Source organism: Ptychodera flava, chromosome 22 (genome assembly GCF_041260155.1).
Source record: "Ptychodera flava strain L36383 chromosome 22, AS_Pfla_20210202, whole genome shotgun sequence".
NCBI classification, from domain to species: Eukaryota; Metazoa; Hemichordata; class Enteropneusta; family Ptychoderidae; genus Ptychodera; species Ptychodera flava.
In genome coordinates, this window is record NC_091949.1 from 14,585,994 (window position 1) to 14,603,491 (window position 17,498).

The following is a 17,498-nucleotide window of genomic DNA, read 5'->3' on the forward strand; positions in this document are numbered from 1 at the left end:
TTAGAAATCTCAATCTGGACGTTCTTAGAAGACAACCTGACGTAGGTAGCAGAAACTGAAACAACAACCACTACAAACAACACATCGAATATATCACCTTCGCTAACATCATCCATGGTCGGTAATATCTTCATCATCACCATCATCGTCGGCGTCGGTGTAGTATTCGTCGTCGTCGTCTTCTTCTTTTTCATCGTCGTCATCATTATCATCATCATCATCACCACCACCACTATCATCATCAATATTATCATCGCCCTCGCCACACCAGCACCACCATCATAACATCGTCACCATCATCGACCAATGGCCAATAACCACACCACTTATGTTCATAAAAATGAAGTAAACACTGTTGATGATATCTGCATAATTACTCTGCAATTTGAAGCAGTAAATAACAACACAGAAATAACCCAAACAAACAAATAAAAACAACAAAAGTTCAAAACAAACTGAGCAAAACAAGCACAGGTTTCAATGCGAACTGCATATCATTCAATGAACAGCGCCATCTAGAGACAATCGTTTAACCACGTCGTAACCTCAACGTATATATGTTGGGTGCCAATCCTTTCTGCCTAGGGAGATTGTTTATTGTACCAAAGTTTTAGTTATATTTCTACATTTATTTATTGAAATGTACAGGCGTCAAACAGCTAGGGTGCTTTTTAAGTATCACATTATAGAATTGGATGCATCCGCACATTTTGCTGGGGATATTTTTAACGGAATTATATCCCCAGCAGCAGGCTATGTATTACTGATAGCAACTTGTGTAAAATTAGGTTTTTTTACCGACCAATTGTGGCCATTGCATGCCCAGAGAAGTGTTCCATATTTTAACGAATTATTTCGCGATGGCTACGAATTTCCTGTCACCTTCCGAGGGAAATTAATAGCATAATAAAATGACACAGCCAATACTTATGGCTCCTGGCTATCGTTACAGCTTAAGTGAAGTTACGTCAGCGAGATTGCAAAAAGCTGGGGTTGGGCAGCGATATGATGAAAATTAAGCTTTGGAAAACGTTATAATTTCATCCGCCGACAGAAGCAATGTGAAATGCGAGGTAATTTTTGTGATTGAGATTATAGTGTACCCACGGGACACTAAAAGCTTGCCTTTTGCAACCATGGTGGCACCGTTTTTTTTTACACTACCTTCCTTCTACCTGTAATGATTTCAAGACGCCTGTGAAGACGAACAGACTCGTCGACGCCAGATTATTGATCTAAGTTCCGATCATTAAAGTCGACAATTTTCGATCTTCCACCCCTTTACCGCGAAATCCGAATTTGTTATGCCCTTTAGGTTAATCAATTGTAAGTGATACATAAATACAATTAAAATCCCCAATTTTTTTCGCAAAGGAAAATTGATACTTGATAAGGCCCAAGAGAAATATATTATGTTCAACATAAGAGTAACTGGCAACAGAACAACTCAATTACATTAAAATACCAGACGGGTGCTTGACGGTCGTGGTGCAGTGTGTGTCTCCTCAAGAGGTAATGCCATTTATATTGACCCACCGGCATGGTTTATAGAAAGCAGAGTCAACAGTACTTGACTTTTAAAATAATCAACAAAGTGTATGAGTGTTCTGCGCTCAGTTTAAGGACCTGGAAGGTGACTGGCTAATGTTAGCAATAAAAAACGATTACTCGTGCGAAACCACTGAAGAATTCAAACTTTGCTATCTTGGCTTATTTAGATCGGGATGCTCCACACCTGTGTAGTTACCGGAGGAATTCGGTCTGAAAGTATGGACTTCACTCAGTCATTTCCGTCAGATTTAGAGACAGACTTACACAAGTCTTCTTGGTCGAGGTGTGTGCAGGTGTACATACTGCGCATGTCAAATGAGAACCGCCAACTTTCCTAATTGATTTGCATTTACTTTACGCCCACGAGATATACCAGTGCAAGTTAAATTTTTGAAATAGTACTAATTGCTGTTGCCATGATTTTTGTTGTTTTTTACTAGCAGTCTGAAGATATAGCACCGCATCGTCCGGAAGATATACTCTGTACGACTTACAACACTTTGACTGGTCATGTATTTTTTCATATCAACTCGTGACGTAATGATTGATGACATACGAAGTTCATGATCATTATGTAAAATTTCATGCAAAGTTCTCAAATGAGTTCTTCGCAATTAGCGGTAGACCATTATATCGTTGGAGAGATTGAACCGACTGGCCTGGGGATGAATAACCACTTTTTGTCTTAAAATATACATTGTGCTCCCTCTCTCTCTCTCTCTCTCTCTCTCTCTCTCTCTCTCTCTCTCTCTCTCTCTCTCTCTCTCTCTCTCTCCTCTCTCTCTCTCTCTCTCTCTCTCTCTCTCTCGTTGTATGTGATTATGTGATTTTCACAATCAGGCTAATATGAATTTTTCAAACTCTTTTTATCCCTTATTTGTGTCTCTAACCATTACCTTGTAGATCTAGTGGTCAATCCCTAGCTCGGAAACAATCGACTTCCCTCTGTAGGAGTAGATTCGTCCAAAGATGCCTTTAGTATATCACTCAATGAACACTCCTCAAAAGTTCCACAATTGAAAAGCAGAATGCAAAATGCCTTGCTAACTGTCAGGTTTGTTTAGCTTCAGTAGTTGACCATTCTGTGATTTCATAGTCCAACAGCCACGGTGAGTGACAGACCTGTGATATGACAAGTCTAACAGGCGATGTGAAAACCAATCGGACATATTTATTAAGGTGGTACACAACTCATTTCGAATTGACGGCACATGATGATATTTCGCTCCAGGAAAACTTCGGATCAATTTCCGTTCAAACCCAACGGACTGTGGCGTCACCATCCTGATGGCTTGAATTTTGCAGAGAATAACAACGTATACTGCCAAAAGTTTAGCACTGATCCAGTCTGATTAAAATCCGATGTAGGAAAGAGGGGAGAAACGCGGAAATAAAAGACAGTAATAAGATTGCGTAAAAGGCCGACCCATCTCTCACCGGATTTTAATCAGAGTGGCATAGATTGAAATTCAGAACTGGCAGCAATTACTGGTATCCGTCACAGAATGACAACTTAAACGTGACAAATTTTAACTGACAATTTTTTCCCTAAAGCTAGGATACTAAACCCGGTTTACAACAAGTGGCCCGTGGAATCATTGGGAATATGTATAGGATGGCGTTTTAATGAGTGGGAGAAATTGAAACCACTGACTCTGAAAATGCATGCTGTAGTTTTGACCAATTGGCCTGGAGGCAGTGTTGTTGAAACACATCGATCAATGTTGTGTAGTGAAGATATGTATTTACCATTGGCGCCAAACAGACACGCAGCAGGTCGAATGCCATTTTGTCACGTTCATAGCGAGCGCCTTACGCTGCCCTACAATCGTCAACATTGTAAACGTAACATTGAGTCGCTAAATTTGACTTGGATGCATTCCTGAACGAAGCTATCGCAATATTTCGGGGGGGGGGGGGGACAGGTAAAATTTGTCAGGATCAGAGTGTCATCTGCAAATTTACCTCGTGCATTGATGGCGTACTATCTGCCTCCAACGCTCTTGTTTGATTTCAGCAATCGGGTAATCGACGTTTAGCTCAGGGTTTTACTCCGTCTCAGTTTCAGTGTTATTGAGTTGGTCATAAATAAGGCATGTTGAAGTACAAGAAAGAGGCTAATCGTTTCGTAGGGACGAGTACGTGTAACACTGGGAGCGGGGGAATTAGGAATGGAGACGAGACACGGAAACCTGGATCGTTCAGCGTAGGGGAATTAAAGAAATACTTTGCCAGCTTTCACTTTTCCGTGTGCGTTATGTTAATATTATCGCTCTCTGGTGTGATACCTTCCGAAAAATATCACCACAGAGTAGGCTGAGTCATTGAATTATACCACTTTCAACGCCTTCAACAGTGCCTTAACCCTGACCCCCACCGTAGAGTTGCGCAATGCATTGTTCGCTGTGGTTAAGTTCGACTTCTGCGATAGGAAAATGGGATGAAAGTTTTAACTGTAAATCTCAGTAACACTGGTACTTTGACACGCGTACGAGTACGCTACAGAAATGATGCAACTGCCATTTGAGGTCGTCAAGAATATTATACATCAAGCATTGCACGGAGTACATGGATGATTCTTCTCCAGGACATTGAATTTCAATTATTATATACTAGTACTCTTTCTTGTAGCTATCGGTGGAAAAAATCGTTGCAAATGCTAAGCGATCAGATGTTGTTTAGGCCCCTCGGCGATAATATCTAAAGTCGATGAAATTCAATTCACAGCATTTCTTTAAAAGTTTGTCTTTTTCGAAATATATTGCCGTACGCCAGAGGAATGATATTCGACGTTTGTAATTGTACCCATTTTCGGGCCGAGTGACGCATTTTCTTTGTTACTAACTTGATGTTTGCCATGCGGTTTGTTTCGGCTCTCTTCTATGACGAACAAGAAAGCGCCACCCCTTTGAAACACTACGCTGTTGCCGATCGCCGCCAATAATGGCTTACCCTCCCCCTGTGTAATCTCAAGCTCCAGGCGATACTTAGAGAATGTCTGCGTGTGGACTTATAACACATGATTCGCAGAGCCGTTAAAAGACCCTGACCGCTCGAATTTTCTTCCTAACGTCACATACACTAATCCAGCTGTTTTTTTCACTCTGCATCAATCGCTATAATTCCTGTCATCGTCGCAGTTGTAGGATTACACAAGTTACCAAATTAAGGTCGACCCCTGCGACACCCATAACAGAAGATCATTTTAGAGATAAAATGATTTCTGTGATGATTGATAAATTAATGACGTCAACAGATTTTATTACCATTTCTTTGATATCCTTGTATTGGACGATTGACCTTAGTGGATTCTGTTTGAAATAAGTCACGCTCGATATGTTTCAAAGATTTCTTTCGGCTGTGTTAATGCTGATTAAACTCCATTATCCATGGATGTTTGGAAATTAATTGCATTTTTCTCAGAGTCTCCAAACACGAAATCTCGGCGAAAATTCGATCATTGACATTGTGCATGGTACGTGTAAGCCCTTTCCAGGATCTCGTGATGTTAAATTCATAAAGTTGAAAATGATGTTTTAAGAAGCGGGTATAAAACCAATGAAATGTAAATCAGTGGCTTGCAATAAATAGGTTCAAGGATTGAGTGGCGTTATGTGGTCCGGTCTCACACGACAAATTGATGTGTCGGTAGCTCATAAATTGTTCTTCCTAAAAGTTAGGGCATTTCCCACGCAAACTTTAAACTTTATAGTTATTGCTATTTCATAAAAAGTGTTTACACAGATTGCAACAGAACGAGTCCTTCCGTTTTGTATAAAATGAACATAGTCATTTTATTCACACTGCATACTAACAAAGATCTACTAGAATTTGTCTCATTGTAGTATTTGCACTATATTTTTCTTTCGCTAAACATGATGAATGGCGCGTCATCTACAGTAGTATAGGAAGTGCACAAACATATAACTAAACAGTATTTCTAAAAAGTAGATTATTTCACTCGGGATGTAGACTCATTTCTATACACGGTATCGAAGTCTCGCGAGATCCCACTCAAGTAGAAAATTGTCGCATTGCTCGAGAGCGTCTCACGACTCTGTTCTCATTATACGTCATATATTGAGTTCATGACTTCAAGAAAAATTGCTTGGCTTTGTTACTTTATTGTACTCAAAACGTGAATTGTGCCACATTTTTGTAAACGTTGTGTACATCGAATATCATAGTCGCAGGATTGGAAAATAGTCGATTGGTTTCACATTTAATAGAACGCGCCTCGGGAACAGATATTCGGAATCTCAAATTTCTACACTTCTTTTTTGATCTACCACTTGTGGGGGCTCAGTTTAAAGCTCTTGGAGAAAGAAAAGGTTTCACCGTCTTAGTTTTTCGAAAATCCAAAATTTAATTTTCCCAATACAGTTAACACAGGGATGGCGGCCATTTTGAATTTTAGATATCACAAAAAGTTTGGTAATTTGTTTCGCTTGTTTCCAAACTTTGCACTGTGACCCCCGATTTTTATTGTTTATTCGGTAAGAGAATGGTTGAAAGTTTCATTTAAGAAAGTTTGAAGAAAAGTTTTAGTCTTTCACTTTCGAGGCGCATACCACCTTAATATTCAGCAGAAGCGAAATTCAGTGTAATGCAAATCAAAATCAATCCATGTTAAAGTAATAACATGTAGCACGCCATATTCTAATCTAAAACACAGGTAATGTGGCAACTTTCACGTCTATAACGCCGACTTACCACAAGATTAGGTGACGGAAAACACAACTGCTCAATCATAAGCAATTATATTTTAGAACTTCTGGTACTATTACCGAATCAAGATGATGTCAGCTTTCACTAAGTGGTTAAGATTGGTATCACTGCTTTGAACCTTTGTATCAATTATGATGCAAGAAAAGTAAAAGTTAAAGACAGTTAATGACAGATTTTGAACAGTCAACACGCCAGTGATAAGCTCCCCTCTAGTTGGCGTTGTTAATATCTGTGAAAGCATGTACTTTACCACTTGTGCTGCCACTCCGACAAGGCAATCCTGGCTCTAGAATCAAAGCGATAGATGGGCAGTAGAAGAGTAATGCTATCGCTTGAAGCGACCGAAATGAATACCACTGTTTAATTATGTGTTTATGAAAAGTATGTGTTGCCTTGGTGACATCGCCCTGCAGGAATGACAATCCGGCGAAGAAATTTCTATGTAGTGGTGGTGCGAAGCAGTTCACGTAGTGATTTAAAAGAACTTTATTGCAAGACTAAAACTCGTCCCCTAGATATCCAGGATTAATGATACAAAGGGTTAATACGGATCAAACGCCTCAACCATTTGCGAAAACAAAATGTTTGACGCTCCTAAGGCGTTGTGCCTACCTTTTAATTAGTTACATAGTGGGTTTTAACATTAAATAGCCTGAGGGAGGTAAGGGTATATTCAAATAATCGAGCAATCAATCAGTCGATCGATCAATCAATCAGTCTTGCTCCATGACATATTCTTGAATATCATTGCCATAATTTTCGACAGTAGTTTCTTGAAAAATGTGTTCTAGCAAATAAAAATGACATAAAAAGTAATTAGCTCATTTGAAAGTTTGCGCATTGTGTTTAAAACAAGTTATGAGTTTTAAACGGGCTATGTGTCAAATATCACCATTTAATGTGGATTTTGCATACAATAGGTGAATTCGAGAGATCGTTTTGTTTAAAGGGACTTGATTTTCTTCTACAATATTAAATGTGAAGTTAATTTCAGGAAACGATCCGTGACATTGGAAAGAAACTTGAACTTGTTGTCCGGGCTTCTTGAAGCATTACATCCGATCTATATCATTATGGGCCATCCTTTCTGCCAATGAGTCTCCTAATTCCTGTCCAAAACTTTTTAGAACCACTTCTTTTAATATTCAAAGAAATCTTCGGAGTGCTTTGTTTAACGGGTATTCCATCAGATGATATTTTTTCGATCAAGAGCAGTTGCAGATCATGATTCAGCACAAAGGCATTTGGCAATGTTCGCTGGATCAAGTGAATGCCCCGTGTAAACCTAAAAAGATAGTTTACCGACCTGGCTGTGCCATCTCGTAGTCTGATTAATTGTGTTTGTCAACTTTGACAAGTGTGGCGCGAGTGCCCATTCACGTAAATTGCATCGATTGTGGAAGTTGAGGAGATTGGCAAAACGCAATATTTGAACAGAGCAACGATATCAAATAATCAAGTGCACAGCCGTCCGTCGGCAGATTTCAGTGTTTCACTCACTTGACTTTTTTGACCTTCGCTTTTCCCCGTGTTTCGTTCAGTCACAACTCGTTTTCTTGCTTTATAGACTAATTTAGAAAACATTTCTTATCAGGACCAGGGTGACCTGGGACTCTATACCAATAATAATCTTCTTTTGAACATAATGGAAAGTCGTATCTAAAATTATCCGTATGAATCCTAACACACAAAGTGGAGAAATCTTTACTGATACAAATTTTCATTGTAACTTGTACAGAGCAACTAGCGAACTTGTATTCTACCTTTTCTATAGGTAACAGGTCAATCTTGTGTACGACTTCCTTCTCCCGTATGTACATACTTACGTAAGAACGTCTGTCTGTCTGTCTGTCTGTCTGTCTGTCTGTCTGTCTGTCTGTCTGTATGTATGTATGTATGTATGTATGTATGTATGTATGTATGTATGTATGTATGTATGTATGTATGTATGTATGTATGTATGTATGTATGTATGTATGTATGTATGTATGTATGTATGTATGTATGTATGTACGTACGTACGTACGTATGTATGTATGTATGTATGTATGTATGTATGTATGTATGTATGTATGTATGTATGTATGTATGTATGTATGTATGTATGTATGTATGTATGTATGTATGTATGTATGTATGTATGTATGTATGTATGTATGTATGACCCGATGATTCTTTCTTTGTAGAATGTCGAAATTCCTCTCAGTCAATTATTTTATGTAGAAATTCAGTTTTTGTAACACGTATCCAAACGTACAGCAACATCAACTGAAAGTCTCATGATTGTCACGATCATAATAAAATGATTTGTTCACATATAAGAAAAAGTAATTTTCCCGTATTCAATTTAAGACTTCCTCAAATTTATACCGTGGCTGGTTTTAGCAAGGAGACATCCTTCTAGACACACTCTTGAAACTTGAAATAGAGATTTGGTGTCAACTGAGCCCGTGAAAGAATTACACGTGAGCTTGATGAGACGAATCTCGAAAAAATGGGCGAAACAGTTTTTCTTGCGAATGTTTTGTGTTGAAATTGCCCGGAGCGATCCTATCTTGTCTCTGATGATCTAAATGCCAGGCTCGTTCACGTTACGTGAGAACGCTGTAGCTGCGCAAATGATCATATCTTTCATATTAAATTATTAAATGCAAGTTAGAGCTCAATTGTACTCCTTACGCCGCCAGTCACGCGAAACTATCATAAACACGCACGTCCACACCAAAAGCCGCCGAACACCGAAAGCTTTTAAGCGTGCGATGGTTGGCGATTACGTTCCTGTGTAGGGCGTGGAAGGCTAGATTTGATAGTCGATTAGGTCAAGATCACACAGAAAATCAGTTCGGTTTTTGTCCATTAAAACAAAAATAAGATCTTGCACAATACGCACAGTGTTGAGATGAAATATTTGTGAACGAGCTATCGCTACGTCAACCCAGAGCAATCGTCAAATTACTGTATTTATATAATACTATAGACGCAAAAATGTATTTTGTAAACGACTATAACCGGCAAGGGAAGGAGATGTTTTTCAAATACCAATGTGCTGTAACTGATTTAATGAGATTTCGCTGCCTATCAAAGACACAGACACTGCAATGTGTGGTTCACGCTTGTCTTGACAGAACGAATCTGTATGCCACATGTTGTTCTCCACTCTCTATGATGACACTGTTGAAAGCTTCACCGAGAACATTTCTAGCCTAGGGAATCCAGACTTTGTTTATTCAACGCTTTACCAGTCGTTGATTGACTTTCTCCAGCTGGTGTACTAAGCGTCTTAGCTTTGATACCTATGGGATGTCTTCTTATATCTAGAGAAGCCCAGAGTGATTGTGCGCTTGAAAACGTAAGGCTTCTTAAGAACATGCTCCGCCATATAGAAGATATCGTTCCCCGTTTGTTCAAAGATTAAGCCATACTTGTCAGTAATGCAAAGGTTTTAAGCGAAAGAATTGAATTTGATTTCTTTTTTGTTGGCAAATCTGAAAGGCGAGATTTCTTCTCTGTTAACATTTCACGGATTAAAAGGGCAGACGTGTAATCAGTCTTCAGTGTAGCGGGTATTGAAATGCATTTCTGATTATCTTGAGTGGATATCAAGAAAATGTTGATTTTTCAATGGCACAATAGATACACGGTCAGAGAGACGTCTCGAGAATGACTGATCACATCAAATGCGCGGTCCTCATATCATCTCCGCGATGACAAAATTGTCGATTTTCATCGGAGGAAATGAACGCTTAGAAGAAAGAGCGACACAGAGGGACTCGGGCAGTTGGCGTTAAATGCTTTCCCCGTGTATTCATACCGATAATTGAAATTTCATCCCAACAAAATCAAGGGCAGACACAATTACTGCCCTTCGCTCTCGTCGTTTGCTCAGCAATTACACATCACAAGGTCACTTCACAGTTATTTAATCAAGTGAAATGTGTTTCAAAGTCTCGCATTGTACTTACAACAGGAAATCAAATGTGGCAAGCTCATCCTTGGATATTATATTTTGTTGAATTGCATTAATTCCCCCGTAGGTGTATTCATTCTTAAACTTGTGCTACCTACATACCTATCTACCTACCTACCTGCTTGCCTATCTGCATACCTACATATACAAAGATATGCGTGCCTGCGTTCATACATACATACATACATACATACATACATACATACATACATACATACATACATACATACATACATACATACATACATACATACATACATACACACATACACACATACACACATAAACACATACATACATACATACATACATACATACATACATACATACATACATACATACATACATACATACATACATACATACATACATACATACATACATACATACATACATACATACATACATACATACAGACAGACAGACAGACATACAGACAGACAGACAGACAGACAGACAGACAGACAGACAGACAGACAGACAGGCGAAGGAAGTTGTGCACAAAATTTACCTTTTACAAATGTAAGAGCAAAAAAGGTAGAAGTACATGTGCGGTATATGCTCTGTAAAAGCTATAGTACTTGAAAGTCGATGTCAGTAAAGATTTCTCCACCCTGTGTATTAGGATTCATACGGATAATCTTATATGTACGACTTCCCGTTATTTCTAAAGAAGGTTAATTATCGGTGTAGATCTAGAGTTCCAGGTCAGTCTTTCTTCTGACTAAGCATATTCATACCTTAGTGCTACTGATGTGTGTTTTCAATCTGTCTCCTGGAATTAGAATTTATATCACCGCGAAAGCTTCTACAACTTGTTCTTTGCAAATCTTGCAGGATTCTGTCGGCTTTCCTTAATTTCCTCTGCAGGTCCCTTACGTCTTGTCTGAAAGTGCGATCAACCGACCCTGAGGGCAAAGTGAAAATCTCACGCTATCTTATTCTCATGCACGTAGGATGCAAACTTGCCTGTGAATAGCATAAATGGGCGAGCTACTCCCGATTTTTTTACTTAAATAGAGTAAGATCTACACCCACACTATTTATAGAAGACAACTCTATGTTTTTTCAAACAAACTTTTGTCCAGTCATGATGAAACAAATCTGAAGGTGACAGAGCTAGTCTGCGGTCATTAACTATTCACTGAACCAAACAGGTCATAAAAATTTAGCCCGGTTTTATAGAAAGCTTTTACAGCATTTAAAACTACCGTATTTGTCAACCTTTTCGTTCGATTTACGGAGATTTTTTTTTGTCTGAAAAACTGATGGACAATAACTTTAATGTTGAAGTGAGAGAGTCGATCTTTGTTGCTGTCTTATTTCACTGGACTAACTTTTCCTCTCTAAATGATACGTCTTTCCTCTATATACTAATGTCGTAACTTAACACAACGTGATACAAAAGTACGTTTACCTTCAGGCGCAATGAGTAAGGCATTGCAATAGGTAGCCTGACATGGTGTCGCATGTGTAATACGTAGCACCAAGGAAAAGTCAAAATTGCATAATACGCCAGTATTGCTGGTGTCAGAATCGCGCAAGTCCATTGGGAAAGACGTCCCCGCTCTCACGCGCGAATTAATGTCATTACTTAGACCTTTGTGATTGTCTTAACGTGACTTTCATAGCTCTAGGTTGACGTTGGTGCAGAGGATTGTTTATTTCAATGTGACGCTAGGCTGAAGTACACTGTTATGAAATTCTTTCTTTTGTGTCCCTGCACACGTATGGCCTTTGGAGATTTTCATGAAAAAAAAGACACATAATATATTTGAATAGTATTTTACCGGATTGCGTTTTTGCCTGCAAGCCTTTGTTTACAATTTTTAACGTACTTAAAACGCCCATGTACGATGTCATGTTGCAGTTTAAACTCTGGAGGCGCAAAAGAGGTTTATGATTCTTGGATTGGCACTCATAATACATGAAAACAATCAGCCGACAACTCAGTGGTTTTAGTATATTTCCTCCGGGTGGCAAACTGTAGCTATCTTCATTGCAAAAACATAAAAGCCTGATAAGTAGACCGTAAATCTTTTTATTCTGATATTGCATTCGGAAAAGTCATAATTACATGTAAGCTGAACATTGTATCTTGTATTGAACCGACTTCTAAAAGCTCATCGACACTGGTCATAACCCTCAGGGGAATACGCTGCCCTTTAATCAGAAAACCTTCCATTGAACAGGAGTTTTAGGGTTTTAGCAAGGCAACCAGAGGCAGATTCATCATGTTTTGGATATAAAATATTACAACATATCATCCACATAAAAGTGTTTCGGTAACCCCACTAAGATATTTCCATAAGGGGGTGTAAATTTAAAATTGTGGTTTTGCCCGATCCTTGATCCAAATCAAGTCATGATGTTTTATTTAAGCGCGCAAAGAAACCGACATCGCACCCTTTACACCTTGTGTATTTCATATTTTACGATTTGATTATGACATTGTGTAACGCACTTTAACTGGATATCAGCAACCTCATTTTATTTCTGCTCGTCAGTGTATGTTTTCCGTCGTATAAGAGTCAGAGTCTGACAGACAGACAGACAGAGACAAAGAAATAGTAGCAGGAGACAACAGAGAGAGAGAGAGAGAGAGAGAGAGAGAGAGAGAGAGAGAGAGAGAGAGAGAGAGAGAGAGAGAGAGAGAGAGAGAGAGAGAGAGAGAGAGAGAGAGAGAGAGAGAGAGAGAGAGAATAAAATTACGCCATAGCATAATTGATATAAAATATGTTTCAAGATTTTATAGTGCAGTCCATTAGTTCATATACCTATAAGGTCAAATGAATGTTGCTTATCCACCGTAAATTCCATTCCAGTGCAGTTTAATGCTAATAGTGGCGATAACATCTAGTGCTGATGTTCGAGATAAAACGATAGAATTACGTAATTTTTGTGTAATTATGTAAATTAATGAAATTCGTTATGGCAAAACCTCTAGAAATCACACCTTGTGGTAGTTTATTTGCTTGAAAACGCTACCATTATGATTTAACTATCTTTGCTCTGTCTGAATATAGAAATATCACCGCATCATTGACAGCATTGTCATTTACGCCTTGATTAATCTTGTCATTCAAATTTACTTAGAAGGTTTATTTCATGTTGTTTTATGTTTAAAGGCGTAACATTCCGTGCGCATGATGACCAATGGCTTTCCGCTCTATGAAGTAGCTGCGATACAGAATGATTCATGGAGTGGCACGCGGTCGCTTGTTTAAGATAAGATAGGCTTCAGGCGAATGAATTTGAACGGTAACCAATGCCCCTGTTCATTTGTCATTCGCTTCAAATGCCGCGTCACAAATTGCAACGCTTTATCAACCGCATTGAGGTGATTTAGTCATAAACTTTCAATGAGCATTCATAACTTGACGGATTAGATGCACTAATAGTCTTAAGAGGAGGTGATGAATGTTTCGTCCAAAGAAATGTAGAACTATAATTGTGTCACCAACATTATCATCATAGACCACTCTTTACTCGTTATTTGTTCACCTGCCCGACTCTCTGTCTATCTCTTTCTCTGTGTATCTGTTCGTCTCTGAAATTCTTATGACTCATCGATTTGTCTGCATTCATCAAAACTCTTACATATAATATCCACAGTCGGCTGATGAATTATTTTCCGCTGTATCTAAAAAATTTCGATAACCTATATTCAGAAGATTTATGTCAGCTTTATATCTATTATACGAGAAAATCCAACAACATCAGTCACGTTTGACACTCGTATTATATTATACAATGATGTCTCTATTATAATGTTATAGAAGCATCAGACTTGCTAACGATACTTTTATTTAAATTTGTTTTGTGACGTCATATTAGTATTTATCGTGAAAGCAGCAGTGTATAATTGTACCTCTTTGTCAGGTTAAAGCGACGTATTCTTTTTTTTAACATTTTTATCCTCTATTTTAATATCATTTCTTTTCTTTTTTTGTGAAATGCAGCCTTGGCCTTACATAGACGGTCATATAACTTGATACAGAAATGTATAATCATTTGGTGTGTTAGGGCTTAAATGCATTTCATCTCCCCTAGACTCCGATTTGTCTGTATCTATAAGATCTAAGGTCTTTGTGTATCGCGGTATTCTACCATACGAAGACGTCTATTGTATGTTCAAAAATTGATAGGTGAATGTTGCGAAATTTACCTTAGCCTTATTAGGCTTATATCACGATTTGTCGTACAAATTAAGTGAACATTTCTATGAATTGGCCCTTTTCTAAACCTGCAAAAGGTATGATAATCTACTCACTAGCAACATGTTATGTTAGATGCAGCTGGTGATCAAGTTTTTGAGACGAGGTGGTTTCCCCTCACGCAAACCTTTTGTGGAGACTAGATATTGGTATTATACTCATAAGCAACAGTTTATCACGGGTCCAAAGGTCACTTAAACGAGAATCCGACAAATGTAATCAATAGGAGACGCTATTGTGTTTGTGTTAATTGGTACTTGTATTTGTCTTATATCAACTGGATACAAGGGTGTCGGATGGTGGCGAGGTGAAAACTTTCAGGAGATTTAGATTTTGTTTTTGATTTAGATTTAGATTTACATTTTTGATTTAGGTTTTGCTCCCCTAGCATATACAGTAGTGATACCCAGAAAAGAGCAATGGGAGTCTGCATCGAAATAGTATGTATACTATGTTCCATTCTGTTCGAGCCAACTTGTAGGGACTCCCCGATTTGACTTTCCGTATCTTTCGCTTCATAAAATCTCAAATGTTTAAAATCTGAGTCATAGATAGTTTTCTTAGCACCGAAAAATCAGCCCTCGCGGTCTTAGAATACATGTGTCGATTTGAAAAGCATGCCATCCGGCGGTTACATCGGATCATATTGCAAAATAAGTTTACGTAGTTTAAATAGGCCATCGGCAGACATTCGTGTGATTTGTCACTCGTAGGGACATTGCCAAGTTAACAGCTCTCCACTGACAGACGAACTGACGGACGATCAGGTGTAGGCATGCACGGAGGGATGGCACATACAGCCGTTGAAAATGTCATTTTTGCATTACTCTTTTAGTAGATACATTCTGTTATTCTACTTATTACATTTTTATTTGATTAGACAAAGAACAGTAAAAGATTAGACAAAGAGCATATGCAGAAAATGCCAATTTTAAGTTTCGAAACAAATTTTAGTTCCAGAACAGAGATGCAATTTCACAATTATATTAAATTTTCACATCATGATCGCAAATTTAGGACAGTTCCGAAGGTTTTAGGGAAACGCAGTTACATGCGTTAAAACATGTCCGTTTATCTTTGACAGCGTTCAATTGTCATGTCTAGTTCAGGAGTAACACACTGATGATAGTGACAGCAAAAACACCCTGACATCAGAGAGGGAAACGCACATGTCTGTAATAACTTTTTATTTGCAGTGCGTTGATGTAAATAAGTCCACGTACTTCCGAATCTATTATGTCACATTTGCAAACTCGGTGCTGCTTGGTGCCAAGCTAACAAGCAAAGGTACATGTACAACAAATGTCATATGCAGATGGTACCTTCTATCTCAATAACAGGTTTGGTCCTTATATCACCCAAGAAAGGCCAATGTATTCCAACAGAAAAGTATCTCAAAGTTTACAAAATATAGGCCTACTGTACACAACAGCGATTAGTCAATATGGTGTTGCAGAACTGCGAGTCCAAAAGTCACTCAGAGTAAAGTCCTTCGTTATTGAATATCAATAAAGATCATGACTATACTACGAAATGTCTTTGTATGTAGTCAGACACATTCAGTGCTTCATGGATGATGTAAATTAATTCAGTTGAGAATAAACAAAAACTTTCCCTTCAACCTTACTTATCTGAGGAAGAGATATTTAACAATCATTAGTAACCAAAATCTTCATTATCTGCTTGTTAATGTTCTCTATCACCACTTTATATCCTATCAAGGAACACAAGAACACGCGGGCACGTATGAATTGTTGTGTAAGAATTTCAACAGTGCAGCTACGATGAAACCTGAACATATGTGGGCCACGTGCATTGCGAAATTAAGATTTTTCTATTGGTATTTTTCAAAACAAACCCGCACTGCATTAAGTATTCTCCTCATATTTCTGCCTCTGGACAAAATGAAAAAACTCTCTATACTACCTTTATACCAGCATGGAACTTCAAGATTGTTTTATTGATACTGCCCCCAAAAAGATCAAGAGATAGGCACGTGACATCATGCATGTATACATGTACATGTATCGTGCCATATCTCCTGTAGCGATCAAATGATAGTTAACTAATACAAAATCGCATAGTGAAACCAGGTTTTCACTCAAATGCATTTTTTTCAAATGCTCTATGGTTTATGGCGATAGATGTGCTTTGTAGAGGGAGAAAATTGACCTTTGTTTAATCGGTCATCAAAGTGAAAATCGTCGCTATATTCAAAGTTACAACAGTCACGCAACAACCGATTTGATATCACGACATTCGACACTTGACACTGTAGATGACATGTACAAGCTTCTCGTCAACTGAAAGTCATGTGACCAAAATGTATCAAATTTGCGAGCGAATAGTTTGAGGGAGTCATATTGTGTCGGCGTTAAAACTGGAAAAATGCATACGTTGCATTGTTGTTCAGAGAGCAAGAGGGCATTGGCACGATAGTGTCTCACGCTGCCACACGCGAAGGTTTTGAAACCTTTGCCTCACCATAACTCTTTCTGTCCACAAAAAATCATATTCCAGTTAACAATTGTTGTAAGCTGAGTTTTCAAATCGTTCTGTTTTGTTTGACTGGCCGTGACAGTTCTATTTTGTGACAGACGAACTAATGGAGGACCGTCTGACCTATGCCCAATTACTTAATATCGAAAATCATAGACCCTCGAGAAAATAATGCACTTTTGGGACAAAAGTGAAAAACGTGGACGACCCTAAATGTTTTTTTCCCTGCATATTTATATTACACATGGGTCCTTTGAGTATCTTCTGCATACAGAAATAGTAATCGGTTTACTATTTCGAAAATACTGAAATGAAGCAAGTACGAACAAGAGTTGAAAAAATCTATATTACGTACAAGTCGCATAATACCATTGATTACTATGGTAATGATGATGGTGGTGGTGATGTTGTTGATATTTATCAAATCTTAAAGCAACACGCACACAGATGCAAATGCCATATGGAACGAAAGAGCGCACGATCGCTGCAATAAACATAATTGAGCTTCCGAATCCAGACGATTTAGATACATGTAT

The 17,498-nt window shown here is 38.3% G+C and overlaps 1 protein-coding gene across 2 annotated transcripts in view; it reads left to right on the top strand.

Annotated features, from left to right (window-relative positions):
* LOC139122754 (substance-P receptor-like) overlaps positions 1-17,498 on the top strand; it is a 93,725-nt gene that overhangs the window by 15,872 nt on the left and 60,355 nt on the right. The gene's annotated exons all lie outside the window — the stretch shown is intronic.